Source organism: Gossypium hirsutum, chromosome A10 (genome assembly GCF_007990345.1).
Source record: "Gossypium hirsutum isolate 1008001.06 chromosome A10, Gossypium_hirsutum_v2.1, whole genome shotgun sequence".
NCBI lineage: Eukaryota > Viridiplantae > Streptophyta > Magnoliopsida > Malvales > Malvaceae > Gossypium > Gossypium hirsutum.
The window spans coordinates 86,469,420-86,490,076 of record NC_053433.1 but is presented as its reverse complement, the minus strand read 5'-3'; the positions used below and the strand labels follow the sequence as shown (position 1 = coordinate 86,490,076).

Here is a 20,657-nt window from a genome sequence, read left to right as displayed (position 1 = left end):
TAGGTCGTGTGGAGTTGCAGCGGCTAGGGTTAAGGATTTTTGGGGAGGGAGATGATGAATAGTGAGTTTTTTTATAGATTTTAGGGCACACGGCTGTGGGACAAGCCCCTGTGCCCTAATTTTTTCCCGTGTGTTTTGCGAATTTTGAATTTGGGCGCGTATGACATTCGGCCCACGCTCGTGTTGCTCGGGCGTGTGAGTGCACATGGCTGTGTCGCACAGCCGTGTCTCACTTCGTTCACTTCTCCCACACCCGTATTAACTTGACAGGTTCACCCACGACACGCCCGTGCTAGTTTGACAGGTTTGCCCACGGCCATGTTGCATGGCTGTGGCGACTTTATCACTTTCCGTGTTGGAAAAATTTTGCCCTACTTTCGCACGGCCTAAGGCAAGCCCGTGTGCCTGGCTGTGTGGTATTTAGAGAGTCTGTGTACCATGATTTGGTTAGTACGTTAGATGTTAAAAACTCAAATTTAAACAAATTAATATTGTTATGGCTCAGGTTGCCTCCCGAGAAGCGCTTATTTATAGTCTAAGCTCGACTTACTTCTCTGGTGCGTGATCATGGTGAATCGAGGAGTTTACACTCCTCATCCTTGCTATCAATTTTATCAACATAAGGTTTAAGACGAGTACCATTTACCTTGAACGTGCCAAATTTGGAGTGGTTAACCTCGACCGTACCATATGGAAAAATACTAATTATTGTAAGAGGGGTTTTTTCATTTGGTTCAGAAGTGGCGATTCGAGGATCTACTGCATCGAGTAGTACTTTATCTCCAACTTTAAGTTGATTTTTGGAGGAATTAAGCTCCTCATGATGTGGTTTTTGTTTATCGTGTTTTCTCGGTTTATGTGTCCGTCATTCATCTAGCTCCTCAATTTGTAACCTTCGTTCTTTATGGATAGGTTCTTTGTTGTTGCTTGGCTTATGTATGTTCTTCGAACCTATTTTCTGCAAAGAATGTTGCACTATATGGTTAGTTTTAGCCAAATGATTTGTACAGTCACCTTCGATTTTTGATGTGTTATTCGAATTACGGGCTTGAAGGGTAATTGTTTCATCTCCCACACGAAGTGTGAGTTCACCTGTGCCAACGTCAATAATTGTTTTGGCGGTTGCTAAAAAGGGCCTTCCTAAAATTAAGGGGACGTTGCTATCCTCCTCTATGTCTAGAACAAAGAAATCAATTGGGAATATAAATTTTTCGATTTTAACGAGTACATCTTCAATAATACCCCTAGGAAATCTGATTGTTTTATCTGCTAATTGAATGCTCATCCGAGTTTGTTTGGGTTTCCCTAGACCTAGTTGCTTAAACAATTTGTAAGGCATAACATTGATACTAGCCCCTAAATCAGCCAATGCATTATTAAAATCTAAACTACCAATTAAATAAGGAATTGTAAAACTCTCTGGATCTTTTAGTTTGCTAGGCAGCTTATTCTGTAGAATGGCTGAGCAGACCGCGTTCAGCTCCACATGTAATGCTTTTTCTAATTTTTGCTTATTTGCTAAAAGCTCCTTTAAAAACTTGACTGCGTTTGGTATCAGCGAAAGGGCTTCAATAAACGGTAAGTTTATATGTAGTTTCTTTAGAAGTTTAAGGAATTTACCAAATTGTTCGTTTGAGCGATCTTTCCTTGTTGCATTGGGGTATGGCACGCAAGATTTATATTATGTAATCACTGGCTTTGGCTCATTGTGGCCTACCTCATCCTTACCTATGCTTACCACCGTTTCTGGCCTTTGTTCTACAACTAGCCCTTCCTCATCTTGTATGGAAATCGCATTGAGTTGCTCCCTTGGGTTAGATTCAGTGTTGCTTGGCAAGCTACCTTGTGGTCGTTCGGAAATCAACTTGGTGAGCTGTCCAATCTGAGTTTCGAGCCCCTGGATTGATGCTTGTTGATTTTTTAGTACGGTCTCAGTATTCTGAAAATGAGTTTCTGACACTGAGATGAATTTTGTTAGCATCTCCTCAAGGTTTAGTTTTTTCTCTTATTAGTAGGGTGGTTTTTGGAAGCTTGGAGGTGGTGGTATCTGATTCCCTTCGCCTCCCCATGAAAAAATAGGGTGGTTCCTCCAACCTGCATTGTTAGTATTGCTAAAAGGATTATTTTGAGATCGAGGATCCTTATCCATGTAATTTAACTGTTCGTTCTCCATGTTGTGGCTATAAGGTGGGTATTCTGAACTGCTTGATCCACCTCCACTTGCTCCGCATTGCATTACTGGGTGACCCTGTGAAGAATTAAGGAAACCATCAATTTTCTTATTCAAGAGTTCTACCTGATTACAGAGCATGGTGGCCGTATCGATATTATAAACACTGGCTGTTTTCGTTGGCTTTGTCCTCATGACTTGCCACTGATAGTTATTCAGTGACATCTCCTCTATAAACTCATAGGCATCTTCAAGTGTCTTATTATTGATGGTTCCGCCAGCAGCTACGTCAACTATTTGTCGAGTCGAAGGATTCAGGCCATTATGAAAAGTTTGAACCTGTAGCCACAGCGGTAACCCATGGTGAGGGCACCTTCTCAAGAGGTCCTTGTATCTTTCCCATGCATCGTAGAGTGTTTCTAAATCCATCTGCACAAAGGAAGAAATATCATTACGTAATTTAGCCGTTTTAGCCGATGGAAAATATTTTAATAAAAACTTTTCGATCATTTGTTCCCGAGTAGTGATTGACCCCAGTCCAACCACTGTTTAGCTTTATTTCTCAATGAAAAAGGGAATAACCGAAGACGAATGGCATCATCAGAAACTCCATTAATTTTAAATGTATCACATAGTTCCAAAAAGTTTTCCAAGTGAGTTTTGGGATCCTCGTCCTGCAAACCATCAAACTAAAAAAATTGTTGTATCATTTGAATTGTGTTAGGTTTTAGTTCAAAAGTATTTGTGGCTACATCCGTTCTAACTATGCTCGATTCAGTTCCTGTTAAAGAAGGTTTAGCATAATCATACATAGTGCGCAGAGCAGGATTCTGATTAACAGCAATAGCAGGAAGTAGCGGATTTTCTTGGTTTTCAAACATCTCCTCGAATGTGGTTGAAGCATCATCCTCTTGCTTGTCCTCCGTATATCTTAGGCTTCGCCTTATTTCTCTCCAGTTTTTGCGAACTGTGCGGCCGATTTCACCGTCAAAAAGTAGTGGTCCTAACGGGTTTCTTCTGGTCATAAACTAGAAAAACCTGTCAGAAGGAAATAAGATAAAAATTAGAAAAGAAAATAAAAATTTAAATTGTAATAAAAGTAAAATGGCTAAAGTAATAAAAATCGAGTTTTCCTAATATCCTAGTTCCCCAGCAACGACGCCAAAAACTTGATGCGTGATATTTGTAACAGGTTTTAAAGATTTATAAATGAAACGTTCTTGAGACTAACTTATTATCACAATTAAGGCAAGTGTACCTATCGAGCAGTAGTATAGTTTAGCAAGACCGAATTGTCGAACCCAAAGGAACTACGAGTACTAGTATTTACTTGCTTTTTATTATCTAGCCTAAAATTTAAGAGGTTTGGTTGTCTAAACTAATTACTAACTAAGAATGCACAGAAAGAAAAACTTGGGGAAAATACTTGTGGGAAAATTCGATTGATTGAGACAATACTAAGGACAAATCCACCTAGACTTCACTTGTTATTTGACTCTGAATCAGACGATTTATTCATTTGACTTGATTTGTACAAATCCCTAAGTTATATTATTATCTCTCTCGAGAATAATAACGTCTAACCCTAGGTTGAATAATTGAAATCTCTTTCTAATTAACACCCTAGAATTGTATTAACTCAATCTATGGATTCCCTTATTAGGTTTCACCCTAATCCGGTAAAATCTTGTCACCCTATCTCTAGGCGCACAATCAACTCCACTTAATTATGACAAATTTACTCATAGACAGGGTCTATTCCTCCTCTAAATAAGAGCTTACCTTGAATCAATATCCTAGAATATCAAAACAAGAATTAAAAACACATAATTAAGAACAAGTCAAATATTTTTCATACAATTTAGATAATAATAGCAACATCTGTCTTAGGTTTCATTCCCCTTAGGTATTTAGGGTTTTAGTTCATACTTATGAAAGAAAACATCTCAAAAGTATAAAGATAATAAAACATAAGAAAACCCAAAACTCCTGAAGGAACTTGAAGGGAGATCTCCAATCTTGATGATGAATCTGGCTCTCGAGATGGATCAATTGGCTTTCCTTGAGTAATTCCTTGCTTCCTCCTCTGCATCCCCCTTCCTAAGTGCCTCCTCAAGTGTTTAAATAGGCTTTGGAATGCCTAAGAGCCCTCAAAATTAGCCTTTTTTGAATTGGACTAAACTTGGGTTCGGCAGGGACTCACTCGTGTGACACGCTCGTGTGCGATTACTCCAGCCCGTGGTCAAGGCTGTTGAATAGGCACGGGTGTGTGATCTACCCGTGTAAGTCGTGCTTCGATCCTGCCAAATTAACACGGCCGTGTGACACACCCATGTGAGGAAGTCCAGACCGTATTGTTTTCCTATGTGGGTCCATTTTCTTCGTTTTCAGCCTGTTTCCCGCTCTTTTTACTCTCCTATGCTCTCCTAAGTATAAAACATGAAATTAAAGGATTAGGAGCATCAAATTCACCAAATCTAAGGAGAAACCATCCATAAATGCGTTAGGCATGGAGTAAAAATATGTATAAATTATAGGTTATCACCCTCCAACCATAGAACCTCCTACTGAGTGTCACTTGAAAATAAAATAAAAGAGGGGGTGAGTTTTCGCAAACTTAGTGTGTACAACCCTCGATAAAAAAACAAGCATTCAAAAGTCATCATACAATAAACATGCAATGCAATCCCATCCTAATAATCAATTTGCTACATACCAGCTCCATCCCCCGTCACACCATGTGGGGATATACATATCGACCCACCCAACCGGTACATCAATGGTTGCTCGGTTGCAGAACTACCTTCATTTACATATTAGGCTTTAAAACCCATCGGTGGATCCACGACTATCAAGCAACCATACGATCCTCATATACTTCCTCCATTACATCATTCCCAACCCATATGCAACCTAAGAAGAATATCATATGTTTGCAAGTCACATCCATAAAACCTACATTCAAAACCTAGGGTATTTTTATCATTTTTTCCCTTAAGGGCATTTCAATAATTTTCCTTTTATTACGGTTTTCACTTGACTTTACCCGTTAACAAATCCCGTGAGCTAAGATGAACAAATACTATGCACCAGGTAGGATGCCAGAGAAGAGGAGGTGAGTTATTAAGACCGCTTAAGTACCAAGCTCTCCCTAGATCCAATCCTAGACATGCATATACCCGTTGCCACACCTTAACCCTATGACTTATCCACAGTCGCATTGTATTAATTAAGTTTTATGTAGTTATCAGATACAAGGCCCAAAACCCCTACATACATGCATATGGTCCACTTGGCCCAATCTCATTCATATAGCCCGTCGGGCCCAATTCACATTCGTATAGCCCACCACACCCAATTCATATTCATATGGCCCATTACGCCCATATCACATACATATTCATGCTCGCATATTGATTTCCATCACATAGCATCAATTGTCAATTTTTGCCCATTGTGGGCCCAATAGCCCATCGGGCCCATTAAGCTTATTATGGCCCGGTTGGCCAGATCGTAGCCCAAGTCCATGGAATCGACCATAGGCCTCAGACAACCTATCGGTTACCTTCTCACGAGTGTTCGCGCACTTGCAAGACTACCGCAGCCAAACTTTTAGCTTTTCGACTTTCCAGCTTTTCAGCATTTCGGCATTTCAGCTTTTGCCGATCTACATGTGTGTGCAGTGTATGTGCACACCTGGTAAGCAAGCATGCTGTGATTCCCTTAGTCACTAACCTACAAATGATATCATCCTACAATTAGTCGCATGCTTAATACATATTTTTACTAAAACCAAAACCTCACATTTCACCCTACCTAGCGCGACAAGTATAACAACCCCTTCTTTAATCACTAACCACAATCAACTCCTAGATCTGCATTAATCTTAACTATTAAGACCAGAATAATAAGTTATTCGTATCCAACACAAGTCCCCTTACGTTAATTATGACCATTCGGCCAACCAAGTTTAAGAGTACTTACCAAAGCCTCTTACCTGAAGAGCAAATTGACAGGGATCCAAAACTGAATTCCGATACCTATTCCTACCCAAAAACTGATTAGAAGAAGTGAGGAAAAATAACTAATACCTTATCAAAACTGATTAGAAGAGCTAACACTTACACTAGATTCGGTCAGAGAGTATTTGGCCCTTAAATGATTTGGCTTTTAAACTTGGTATGATGAACAAGGTTTATTTGGCACCAAGGAAATCAAGAAGAAATCGGCTAACTAACAATGGATCAAATACTTGAGCAAAGGAAGAATACAGAATCGACACAAGAAAAGAGAGAAGGAAGCAAGGGTTTTTGGCTTTTTGGATCTTGAAGAGAATAGGGTTTTCGGTAACAAGGTGGAAGAGATTTCGGCATTAGCCTGATACCCTTGCATTCGGCACTTGTTTATAACCCTTACGGCCGAATTCCTCAAGCCCAAGTTCTCATTTCAACTCCACTTGCTCCCCACTTCTCTTCTCTTCATTTTTCTCCCTAACAACCTCTTGATCCTTTCCTCAAATTTCTCTTCTGACCACTCCCCTTGGAGTCCATCTTCACACCACTTCCATCCTTCTAGAAGGCCAAAATTAAACTTCTAAAAATACTAAGCTAGGATTCGAACCTTGGATCTCCTTGCTAGCTACCAATGCCACCTCCCTACACTCTAAGTGGCGTCACTTAGCCACTCTTCCACAAGGCTTTTTGATGCCATTTTTCCCTATATTTTTTTAAAGGCCCAACTACTTGCCAACAAGGTCCTTTTAATTATTAAACTATAGTTTCATTTAACCCTAGGTTCGAACTCAAACCTTAATTAAGACCTACTATAATTATCACTTGGCTAGGAATATAAAACATAATTTTTATCAAAATCAAAAACAAAGAAAGTTTGAGATTTCGGGAGTTTTAGGTTTCGAGATTTTTGGGGCGTTACATAATGATTTAAAACAGTTGTACTAGTGGTCGGGCATGAAACGAGATATTTTAGAGTTTGTGTCGAGATGTTTAGTTTGTCAACAAGTTAAAGCCGAACATCAACTGCCTTTGGGACTATTACAACCAGTGATGATACTAGAGTGGAAATGGGATAGAGTTACGATGGATTTCGTATAGGATTACCCGTGTCTCCGAAAAAGAAAGATGTTATTTGGGTTGTCGTTCATCGACTGAAGAAGTCTGTACATTTAATTCTGGTATGTATAGACTATTTGCTTGATAAATTAGTTGAATTGTATATTTGTGAGATTGTTAGATTACACAGGGTGCCAGTTTCTATTATTTCGGATAGAGATCCGAGGTTTACGTCGTGATTTTGAAAGAAATTACAAGAAACTTTTGGTACGCGATTGCACTTTAGTATTGCTTTCCATCCTCAAACCAATGGTCAGTCTGAGAGAGTAATTTAGATTCTTGAAGATATGCTTCATTGTTGTGTTTTAGAATTTGAAGGAAACTTGGAGAAATATTTACCGTTGGTTGAATTCGCGTATAACAACAGTTTCTAATCGAGTATAAAGATGGCATCGTATGAAGCATTGTATGGTCACAAATGCCACTCCACTGTAATGGACCGAACTTAGTGAGAAAAAGATTCGCGGGGTTGATTTGGTTAGAGAGACCGAAGATAAATAGAAAGTAATTCATGATAGTTTGAAAGCTACTTCCTTACGCGGATTTGAAACGTAAATACATTGAATTTCAAATTGGGGAAAAGGTATTTTTGAATGTATCTTAGTGGAAGAAGATTCTTCGTTTTGGTCGCAAAGAAAAATTAAGTCCGCGGTTTATTGGGCCGTATGAGGTTATCAAAAGAATAGGACCAGTGGCATATCGAATAGCTTTACCATCAGAGTTAGAAACGGTTCACAATGTATTTAATGTTTTGATGTTGTGTAGATATATATCAGATCTGTCATAGTAATTTCTTCGACAGAGATTAAAATTCAGCCTGATATGACGTATAGCGAAGAACCGAGAATTTTAGCCGGAGAGGTTAAAGAGTTCAGAAATAAGAGCATCGCTTTAGTGAAGGTTCTGGGCAAAGCCACGGTATTGAAGAAGCTATGTGGGAACCCGAGAAAGCTATGAGAAAACAGTACCCTAACCTCTTTTCTGGTAAGATTTTCGGGGATGAAAATTCCTAAGGGGGAGAGTTGTAACAGCCTGTTTTTAGTCGAATCAAAACAGTGGTTTTGGGACCACAAATTCAAAGTTAAAATAATTATTTTATTACTATTTTGAGGTCTACAGCATGATAGTGTGATTGTGTGAAAATTTTGTTCAGAAATTTTATCGTTTAAATGGTCAATTTGATAAAAAGGACAAAATCGCGTAAAGTGCAAAAAGAGTGTTGTATTAGCTAAAGGTGTCTAATAGTTATGGAACCTTAAAGTGGAGGTTCTTCAATGGTAATTAGACCATTTTTAATGTTAGTGAATATTATTGGACATCATTTAAGTGAATTTTAATGTTTTAAGTTAAGGTTAAATTAGTAATTTATGAAATAAGTTAAGTAAAATAATAAAACAACAAAAGCTAGCATCTTCACTCATCTCTCCCACTGAAAATTCAAGAAAATAAGAAGCCATAAGAGCTTGCTAGGGTTCAGTCATTTTGAAGCTTAATTGGTGAGTGAATTTTATCCCGTTTTTAATAATTTCTATGTTTTTGAGATCGTTGCTACTTAATCTAGCTAGCTAGGGACTAATTTGCAAAATTGTTAAAAGTTTAAGGTTTTTCCATTGATGAATATAGATCTATTTTGATGTTTCATTGTAGAAAATGTATGGTTGTTGTTAGATAAACAACATTTATAAAGTGATTTTTTTATAAAAATTACCAATTAGGGATTAAATTGTGAAATGTGTAAATTTGTGGTTTGTATTGCAAAATAAATGAAAAATATGAGCTATTATGAGTCCATATGAAATTCGGCTAGCATGGGTAGGGACCTAATTGCATGAATTTGTGTTTTTATGAGATAAGAACTAAATTGTAAAAATGTTGAAATATTAGGAAAAAGTGTAAAGTTTCCATAATGTGATTTTTGGGCTAAATTGAACAGAATGAAAATTAAATAAGCTAAATTTGATTACATATAGATTAAGAAAAGTGAAATTCGGATCTTGATCGGGGGAAAAACAAAGTTTTGGACTAATCGACTCATTTCATTGTTTTTGCATTCAAAGTATGTTTGTATATTAATAAACATTAATATAATTGCATTTTAAATTCTTTATTATTGAATTATTTTTGAATACGACCTTGCAAATATGTTTGATGACGACTCGACAAATGTGAAATCCCAGTTGAACCTTAGGAATAAATTAGGATACGAATGACATATCATTGGGGTTATGTGATTTAGGTGCTGGTCCATACATCCTACCGGTGGCTGAGTTATTCGGCATGTATTGTTGATTCTTGTCAGCTCATGTGAGCAGCACCGTGTAGTTACGTCATGACCATCAGCTTGTGTGAGCAGACCTATTGATAGCTAGAAAGTGAGCATTATATGTGATATGAGAATGAGATAGCTTCGGCTATGTATTGGCACTTAGGGTGTGAGATTCCTGAGTATCTGATAGTATTCCAAATGGTTCAACGGGTATGTCAAAGATATGGATTAGTATGAGATTGGTACGAGATGGTACAGGTATTTACATGAACCGTATAAGCTTTGAATCAAAGAAACTTATGAATTTCATAGCTAACCTTATGAATGATTATGGCTACGTTTGTGGATTAATATGAGTTGTATATTGATATATTCAATTGTGTGAATTGTGTATTTATGGAAAGTTGAGTTTATTACTATATGAACTTACCAAGATTTATAGCTTACTCTGTTTAATTTTCTGTGTTTTATAGTGAATATCAAATTATTTTTATATTGGATAAATATAATTATTTATGTATGTAATATATAAACAGAAAATTATGTTATATCAATAATTGTGTTAACAATTTACAAGAATTGAATCAAATCAAAATTTCATGTATAAATTTGTATAAAATTAAAGTTCATGTATACAATTACATATCAAACTATAGTTCATGTATAATTTTAAAATTTAATAAATTACAAATGAAGTTGAACAAAATAATGTCAATTTCCAACCATCACGTATGGTGTTTGTAAAACTTCTTAATTAAGTAATTATATTTATAAAATAATTGTGGTAACCTTATGGACATTTAATTTTGAAAAAGAATAACATGTATCACCTAAAAACTATACCTTACAGGTTTTGCACAGCCTAGCACACGGCCCAACACACGGGCGTGTGAGTCCATTTCGAAGGGCAAACGGGCTGGTCACACGGGCAAGTGGTTGGCCGTGTAACCCAAGTCAGAGAGTTACACGTGATCAGACGTAGACTGGGACACAGCCATGTGATCCCATTTCAAATGTCCACACGGCCTGTGACACAAGCGTGTGTCCCCTATATTTTGAAAAATTTTCTAAGTTTTCTAAAAAATTTCCTGAGTTATTGGTTTAGTTCTGAACCACTTCTAAAACACATTTTAGGCCTCGTAGGCTCGTATTAGGGACTTGATGAATGATTATGAATGTCTTGTATTTGAATTTGATAATTGCTTGAGAAATGTATGTTCAATTGTATAATAAGTCAGGTAATGCTTTGTAATCCTATTCTGAGGTGAGGGGTGTTACAATAAGACTCTGTACGAGCAGGGAAGTGACTTGAGGTTTTGCCCCTAAAAGTGATCGGCCACTCTAGGACTCTTCTGTACAGTAATTTAATCAAGATTTTACCACGACATTATTGCTAGTAAGGTTGATTCTGAGTAATCCCAACCTTCCACATATTCTCTGCCAAAATATCTTCGCCTTAGCATTCTTAATTGATTATTTTTTCATTTATATATTATTCACAGAATAGTTCCAATATTTACATTTATGTTATCGCCTTCGCCATTACAATTCTGATTATTTACCCATCATTGCATATTTACCTTAGTTTTTGCTAGAACATTTCCTTCAATCATTTTACTATAGCATTAACTTGACCCTATTAAGATAACTTGACTAATTTTTTGCCTCAGTCCAATCCTCATGGGAGCGGTACTCACTTAACTCTTTATTACTTGAACCGACGTGTATACTAGCACAAAAATCGCACACCATTTTTTACGCGACAAGTTTTTAGCGCCATTGTTGGGGATCGACATTTTGGTGAAATTTTGTTTTCTTATTTTACTTAGTAGTTTTACTTAATTTAGTTTAATTTAATTTTTACATGTTTTCCATCAGTGCATAAGAAGAGGCATTGTTTCTAACACAGAATACCTTTTTGATTTAGAGATTGACAAAACTGTATGAAGAAAGATAAAAGAATTGAGAAAAATAGCTGGAAAAAAGAATGAGCTCAAAGACAATCTAAATGATCATAATAAGAATCCTCACATGTGGCATGTGGTGGATGATCAAGACAAGCCAATCAGAGAGCATGTTGTCCCGATGCTAGATGACTTGAATCTAGGAATAGTCAGACCAACTATACAAGCTGTAACAGCCCTAACCCGTATCCATTGCCAAAACAAGGTTACGAAGCATTACCTGATTTATAGATCAGACAAACAGAAATCTCAAACATTTCATATCATTTAGCATTCATGTCAAAAATGAATCAAATTTATACATATTTTCCCTAATACGATCCTTTAAGGCCCAAAATACACCTTAGAAACAAATTGCGACTAAATTGGAAGTTCAAAGAATTTTTCAAAAACTTATAAAATTTTCAAAACTGCAAGGGTCACACGGCCAAGAGACACGCCTATGTCTTAGGCCGTGTGGGCATTCAAAATAGGGACACACGGCCATGTCCCAGCCCGTGTAACTCTCTGACTTGTGCCACATGGCCAAGCCACACGCCCGTGTGCTAGGTTGTGTGAGCATACTGAATTGAAATCTTTAAAAGATACAGAGGACACACAGCCATGTCACCTAGCCGTGCGTCACACGCGGCTGAGACACAAGCTCGTGTCTCTACCCGTGTGGACGAATATAAGCCATTTTCCAAGATATATTTCTCACCCAAATTGGTACCAACCTAAACACAACAATTTGCATATAACCAAGTCATAAATAGGCATCCAAAACTAGCCAAAATTAAGCTTAAAACATGTAATATCATCACATACAACTAATATACCCATAGGCACCTCAAATGACAACTTAAATGCACCACCCCTAACCCGTATCCATTGTCAGAACAGGGTTTCAAAGTATTACCGAAACATTTAGAATATTTTCAATTAATTTACTTAAATTATTATTTATTTTTCTGAGATCATACATATCGTCCCATATATGGACCCTCGAGGCCAAAAACAAGTGTTGGAATCAAATCGGGATTAAATTGGGAACTCAGGGAATTTTTCACAAAATTCCAAAAAAATTTCTAGGTGCAGGGCTCACACACCTGCGTCTCTGCCCGTGTGCCCAATTCTGAGCATTTTGTTTCTCATTTTTAGGATGCAAGAGACACATGGCCGGACCACATACCCGTGGGACAGGCCGTGTGTCAGACACGGCCAAGACACACGCTCGTGTACCTACTCGTGTGGAAAAAACAAGCCATTTCCTAGCCTCATTTGTCACCCAAATTTACCATGTTCCTGCACTAAGACATACCAAATACAATCCAACCACTTCAAGCATCCATCTCAAGCAAATATCATCATTTACAAGACATACCACTACATGCATGCATGTTCATAATTTTACCTTGGTTTAATCCATATGTTAGACTTACTAAAAACAACCACTTAATATATATATACATATATATATATAAAGATAGCTGATGGTCGTGAAACTAACTAAAAATTTGACTTAAGGCAAGCGCACCTATCGAATAGTATTATAGTTATGGTGAGACCGGAAATATCATATCCATGAGGACTAAAAGTACTAGTAATTACTATCTTTTTATTATCTAGCCTAAGAATTAAAGTGTGTTTTTAAACTAAAACTATTTATCTAATTAACTAAGATTATGACAAAGATGAAGTTTAGAAAATACTTTGGGAAAAACTGATGGAGAAGACAATACCCAAGGAAGAATCTACCTAGACTTCACTTATTACTTCTAAATTCGACAATTTATTCACTTAACTTAATCCGTAGAAATCCCTCATTTATGTTAATATCTTTCTCGAGACTAAGAACAACTGACTTTAGGAAAATAAAAATATAAAACATAAGTCTTCAAAAATAAATGAAGGAAAATAAAAATAAAATAAAAATAGAAATAGAAATAGAAATAGAAATAAAATAAATGGACTCAAAGGTCCTCATCATCGATGTCGTAAGCCACTGGCGCTAGAGGAGTGATACGGAGGTGCTCGTGAATCTGCCACAAAGTCTCATCGATACTATCGAACCTTGCATCAAGACTGTCGAACCTCTGAGCACAGTACTAACGGAAATCAGTAAACTCCTAAAATGACATGCCTCGAAAGCTAGCAGCAGAAGGAGCATGGCGGTGACTCGATGGTGGAGGCTGTGGTGGATCCTCGTGAGGGAGAGGGACATCATCAGTAATATCCTCTGGCTTATCCTGGTCATCAAACTGGACAAGTCTGTACTGAGGGGGGTCGAATCTGCGGCGTCACTCTATCATCCGCATGTGGATCATACTAGAAATTCCCTGTGGAGACATTTGGCCAACTGATGTAAGTGTCGATGACATCTCTTGAGTGTCGAAGAGGCCGAAATGTCATGCGAGGCGAGTCACGTAAGGGCCAAGGCAGATAGGGCCACTCCTATAGTGATCCGTCTGAAAAGGCGAGGGCCATAAAATATGCCAAGTCAAATACATGGCCAGTCACCATGCTCCATAGGAAGTACACGTTGGTGGTGCTGACCACTTCGGTGCCCTCTCTCCTCCCAGTCAAAGTATGAGTCAAGAGGGCATGAATGTATCGAAGTGCTAGAGGGAGAGAAGTCGCCTTCGAGCGACTCGGGTCATATATAATCTGACAACCTGTGAGATCGATCCAACAGCATGAAGGGGAATGATGAATATGTCAATGAAGCTGGAGGAAGTTTTCGGCAGACATGAACTCCTCCGTGTAGAGGCCCAAAGCAACTCCAAATTCAGGTACACTCATATGCCTGACAAGTCCACCAACTCAGAAAATGATAGTACCAGCCTCGTCATGTGTGTTCATCACGTGCTGTAGGTGAAAGGTAGTGTAAAACTCCAATGTCAGCTCCGAATAGGTGGGCTCGATGATTGCAAAGAACTGATCCCATGGGGCAGTATTGAGATGGAAGCGAACGAGGTGAGCAAGTTGGACCTACTCTAAAGCAGCCCAGTCAATACAGTGGCCCACTCCTAATGGTCGTACACGTAGTAGCTAAAATAGGTTATCCTGTGGGCTGGAGGAGAATTGAAGCAGTGGATGATGAGCTTCGGTCAAGGTTCTCGATGAGGTTGCGCCAGGACCTTCTACTTTTTCGAAGCGGGAACTGCAGTCTTTTTACCTCGTGAGTTGGTCATAATGTGCCTGCAGAAGTAGACTATTCAAATATCAGTAAAAACAAGACAAGAATATTACCAACCCAAAATGTCGAAGATTTCTTTGAATAAGATGTGTAAAAGACAAAATATGATAGACTTGGGTATGATAAAATTGGCTAATCTATATGATTTATTCCTAAATGCACTAATATGCACTCATGAATCCTAATAAGCTAATTGGCAATAGTAAGAGAAATATTAAATGAATAGAACGTGATGAAGAAACAAATGAAAAGGAAATATCCTTGATTAATCAACTACTAACCAAAGGCACAAATATCCAAAAGCACTGATTATGAATAATAAGAAGCAGAATAAATAAAAAGAATAAATAAGAATAATAAGACTAAAACTAGAAAAATATCAATAGAAAATGACGAAAGTTTCAAGAATTAATAAAGAAATAAAATGAAATAAACTGAAACAATAAAGTAAAAGATATAAAGAACAAGAGGAAACCGACTGGTACAGTTATGGTTGGAGATATGGACGGTGGTGAGCCGACGGTGGGTAGTAGGGGTGGGACACGGTCGGTGTTGGGGGAGGCACAGGCATGGGGACTAGGCCGTGTGGCGCGCGATGGTTGAGAGAGAAATGGGGAGAAAAGATGAGGGAAGAAGAGAAGAAAGAAGAAGGAAAGAAAGAATAAGAAAAATAAAGAAGGTAAAGGGAGGGGTAAGGGAGAAGGGAGGGTTGGACGGCTATAGGTGGTGGCCGGAGGAGGGGACTGAGGAGTTGCGATGGCTTAGGGTCTGGAGAGTTGGGAAAGAAGAAAAAAGACAAAGATTAGGGTTTGAGGGGTTTAAAAAGGGGCACGGTCGTCTGACACGCCCATGTGGATCTATTTCAGCACGTGTTTATCGTGAAAATTTAAATATGTAATTGTCACATGGCCTTGGGACACGACCGTGTGCGATGTTCTTCGCTTCTCCCATGTCCGTGTGGTATTTCGCACTCCCGTGTGTTTGAGCACACGGCCATGTGCCTTGCCCGTGTGGCTTCCTGACTTAATTAAAATTTGAAATTTAAGCTCCAATTTTTACACGGCCGTGTCGTATAGTCATGTGGATTGAATTTATGGTCGTGTGGCTCGATACTTGGGGAATTTTTAGCCCTGTTTCCACATGGCCAAGGGCATGCCCGTGTGTCCAGGCCGTGTTAGCCACTGTACTTGCATAAAAACACTAAAATAGCTAAAATAAAATTATTTAGTGGTGTTAGTGCTCGGGTTGCCTTCCGAGAAGCACTTATTTAGAGTCTAAGCTCGACTTACCTCTCATTTGCATGATCATGGTGGTTCGAGGAGTTTACACTCCTCATTCCTGCTATAAATCTTATCAAAATAAGGTTTTAGACGAGTACTATTTACCTTAAAAGTGCCAAATTTGGAATAAGTTACCTCGACTGTACCGTATGGGAAAATGTTAAGTACAGTAAAAGGGATTGGTCCATTAGGTTCAGAAGTGGCAATACGAGGGTCTGTTGCATCTAATAGTACTTTGTCTCCATCCTTAAGTTGATTTGATAAAACATTGAGTCCGTCCTGGTGTGGTTTGGTTTATAGTGTGTTCTCAGTTTCTGTGTCCATAATTCATCTAGTTCCTCGATCTGTAGCCTTTTCTCATTTATGATCTTCGAACGTGTTTCCTGCAAAGAAGGTTGCACCACATGATCAGTATTAGTAGCATGATTTATACAACCACCCTCAATATTCGATGTGTTACTCGAATTACAAGCTTGAAGAGTGATTGTTTCATCACTCACACGAAGTGTGAGTTTACCTGTACCAACATCAATAATAGTTCTAGCAGTTGCTAAAAACAGTCATCCTAAAATCAAAGGTACGTCATTATCCTCTTCCATGTCTAGAACAACAAAATCAATTGGGAATATAAATTTATCAATTTTAACAAGCACGTCTTCAATAATGCCCCTAGGAAATCTGATTGTTTTATCTGCCAGTTGAATGCTCATCCTAGTTTGTTTGGGTTTCCCAAGACCTAGTAGTTTAAACATTTTATAGTGCATGACATTAATACTTGCCCCTAAATCAGCCAAAGCATTGTTAACATTTAAACTACCAATTAAACAAGGAATCATAAAACTCCCTGGATCTTTCAATTTGCTGGGTAGCTTATTCTGTAGAATGGCTGAGCAAACTATGTTCAATTGCACATATGACGCCTCATCCAACTTTCGCTTATTTCCTTAAAGCTCATTTAAAAATTTAACTGCATTCGGCATCTGTGAAAGAGCTTTAATGAACAGTAAGTTAATATGTAATTTCTTAAATAATTTAAGGAATTTACCAAATTGTTCGTTCGTGTGATCTTTCCTTGTTGTACTAGGGTATGGCACACGAGGTTTATATTCTTCACTTACTGGCTTTTACTTACTGTGGTCTGCCTCATCCTTACCTTCACTTACCACAATTCCTTACCTTGGTTTTGGTTCTGGTTCAACTAACCCTTCTTCATCTCGAATAGTAATATGTTCCCTTGGGTTAGTTTAAGTATTACTCAGCAAGCTACCTTGTGGTCATTCGGAAATCAACTTAGCAAGATGTCCTATTTGAGTTTTGAGTCCCTAAATTGACACTTGTTGATTTTTAAGAGCTGTCTCGGTATTCTAAAAAAGAGTTTTCTGACACCGAGATGAATTTTGTTGGCATCTCCTCAAGGTTCGGCTTCTTTTCCTACTGGTAAGGTGGTTGTTGAAAACTTGGGGGATGTTGTGGCCTTTGATTTCCTTGACCACCCCATGAGAAATTGGGATGGTTCCTCCAACCTGTATTATAAGTGTTACTGTATGGGTTATTTTGAGGTCTAGAATTATTATTACCCATGTATTAAACTTGTTCCTCCTGGGTGCTAGGGTTGAATGTTGGATAATCTGTGTGTACTCCTCCTCCACTTGAATCACACCTCATTACTGGATGTACCTGAGTAGAACCATACAAACCGTCAATCTTTTTATTTAAAAGTTCTACTTGGCTAGATAGTATAGTAACCGCGTCGAGGTTGAAAATACCAGTAGCTTTCGCCGGCTTCGTTCTCATGACTTGCACTGATAGTTATTCAGTGACATCTCTTCAATAAATTCATAAGCCTCTTCAGGTGTTTTGTTGTTTAAAGTTCCACCGGCGGCTGTGTCGATAAGTTGCCTTGTTGAAGGGTTCACACCGTTGTAAAAAGTCTGAACCTGCAGCCATAGAGGTAACCCATTGTGGGGGCACCTTCTTAATAGGTCCTTGTATCTCTCCCATGCATCATACAGGGTTTCTAGATCCATTTGCACAAAAGAAGAGATATCATTCCTTAGTTTAGCCATTTTAGCCAGTGGAAAATATTTTAGTAAAAATTTTTTGGTCATTTGTTCCCAAGTAGTGATTGACCCTCGTGGTAACGATTTTTAACCACTGTTTAGCTTTATTTCTCAATGAGAATGGAAAAAAACGAAGGTGAATGGCATCTTCAGAAACGCCATTGATCTTAAAAGTGTCTCAAAGTCCCAAAAAATTTGTCAAATGAATGTTTAGATCCTCGTCCTGCAAACCATCAAACTGAACAAACTATTGTATCATTTGAATTGTGTTAGGTTTCAGTTCAAAATTATTTGCAACAATAGCAGGTCTAACTATACTCAATTCAGCTCCTGTTAAAGTAGGTTTAGCATAATCATACATAGTACGAGGAGCAGGATTCTGATTTACTGGGTTTGCAACAGCCACAAGAGGTAACTGATTATTTTGATTATCAGCCATCTCTTTGGTTGTGGTTTGAATATCACCCTCTTGTCCTTCCTCTATGTATCGTAGGCTTTGCCTTATTTCTCTTCGATTTCTACGAGCTGTCTTTCGATCTCACTATCAAAAAATAGAGGTCCCACGGGTTTTTTCTAGTCATAAACTATAAAAACCTACCAGAAGTAAATGAAAGAAAATTTAGTAATATAAACAAAATTAAAATTAAAATAAATTGCAATAAAATAAATGGCTAAAGTAATAAAAATTAAGCGTTCTTAATATTTTAGTCCCCAGCAACAGTGCCAAAAACTTGATGGTCGTGAAACTAACTAAAAATTTGACTTAAGGTAAGCACACCTATCGAACAGTAGTATAGTTATGGTAAGACCAGAAATATCGTATCCATAAGGACTAAAAGTACTAGTAATTACTATCTTTTTATTATCTAGCCTAAGAATTAAAGTGTGTTTTTAAACTAAAACTATTTATCTAATTAACTAAGATTACGACAAAGATGAAGTTTAGAGAATACTTTGGGAAAAACCATGGAGAAGACAATACCCAAGGAAGAATCCACCTAAACTTCACTTATTACTTCTGAATTAGACAATTTATTCACTTAACTTAATCCGTAGAAATCCATAATTTATGTTAATATCTCTCTCGAGACTAAGAACAACTAACTTTAGGTTGATTAATTGAAATCTCTTTCTAATTAAAACCCCTATTGTCGCATTAACTTGATCTATGGATTCCCTTATTAAATTTGATTCTAATCCGACAGATTTATGTCATCCTATCTCTAGGAGTGCATTCATATCCGCTTAATTATGGATGATCTACTCTTAAACAGGGACTTTTTATCCACTGATTAAGCACATCAAAACCTGAATTAATACCCTGGAATATTAAAACAATAATTTAGAACTCTCAATTAAGAATAATAATAAGTCTTTATCATATAATTCAAATAGTAATAAGATTCATCATAGGGTTCATCTCCCTTAGGTATTCAGGGAGTTTAGTTAATAAAAATAATGGAAAACATCTCAAAGTTTGGAAAAAAATAAAACATAAAGAAAAACCCAAAGAACTTTTAGGAAATTGGATGGAAATCTTCAGTCCTGTTGTAGATCCTGGCTCCGAGGTGATTCTGATGGCTATTCACGAGTATTTTCTGCCTCCAACTCTGTGTGTCCCCTCTAATCCTCTTCTAGGGTGTTTATATAGGCTTTAGAATGCTTCAAAACCATCAAAAGTGCCCTTTTTCCAAATAGAACTATGCTTGGGCTAGGCAGAGACACGGTCGTGTGCCACGCCCGTGTGAAGGTGCTTAGGCCGTGTGTAATACTGATTTGGTTCTTGGTCGACACGGCCATGACACATGGGCGTGTGGATCACCCGTGTGGAAGTGCCTAGACCATGTAAAACACTGATTTAGGCCCAATTTGCCCCTTTTTGGCCCATTTCTTGCTCTTTTTGCTATCCTAAGCTCTCCTGAGTATAAAACATGAAATTAAAGGATTAGGAGCATCGAATTCACTAAAACCAAGGGAAAATCATTCATAAATATGCCAAGCATGGGTAAAAATATGTATATATTACGGTTTATCAATGGCATAGCATGACATTACAAGTATATCAAACAACCATTACTAGGCAATCTAATGGCTAGATTACAAACATCATCATCAAGCCATAATTGGCCAATTAAGCTTATACATGCCATTATACCAAAATAAGATTTCTATTTATACCAAAATGAGATAGTGGATAGTGTGATGACTGCTCCGACTGACTTCCAACCTTCGCGAGCTTTGAGCACTATAAGACAGGGAAAATTAACGGAATAAGCATTTTATGCTTAGTAAGTTCGTACAATGGAAAATAAACTTACCGGCCTTATTTATTAACATAAGCACATATAAATATATATTCCATAAATTTTGGGTAAGTTACCAAACACATACACTTATTCAAACAAGTTAGCCACTTAATCTCATATGAATATCAAGTAAACATAGATGAGCTCATCACATTACAAGTTTCATAAATTTTTTCACCCTTCCTTGTTTTAAGATTCCCTTTTCCGTTGAACTATTGAAATGTTGATGGACATCCGGTTAGTATACTCAAAAGTACCCCATTTGGGTATAAACTTACAAGCACACTCTCAAGCCACATATTAT

The 20,657-nt window shown here is 37.6% G+C and overlaps 2 non-coding genes across 2 annotated transcripts; both read left to right on the top strand.

Moving 5' to 3' along the window:
- The first annotated feature begins 2,525 nt into the window (after positions 1-2,525).
- On the top strand, positions 2,526-2,632 carry LOC121209198 (small nucleolar RNA R71). Its single transcript, XR_005904315.1, has one exon. It is a non-coding gene; the product is annotated as a small nucleolar RNA R71 (small nucleolar RNA).
- Positions 2,633-17,940: 15,308 nt separating this feature from the next.
- LOC121208908 (small nucleolar RNA R71) lies at positions 17,941-18,047 on the top strand. The gene has a single exon (XR_005904030.1). It is a non-coding gene; the product is annotated as a small nucleolar RNA R71 (small nucleolar RNA).
- Positions 18,048-20,657: the final 2,610 nt, after the last annotated feature.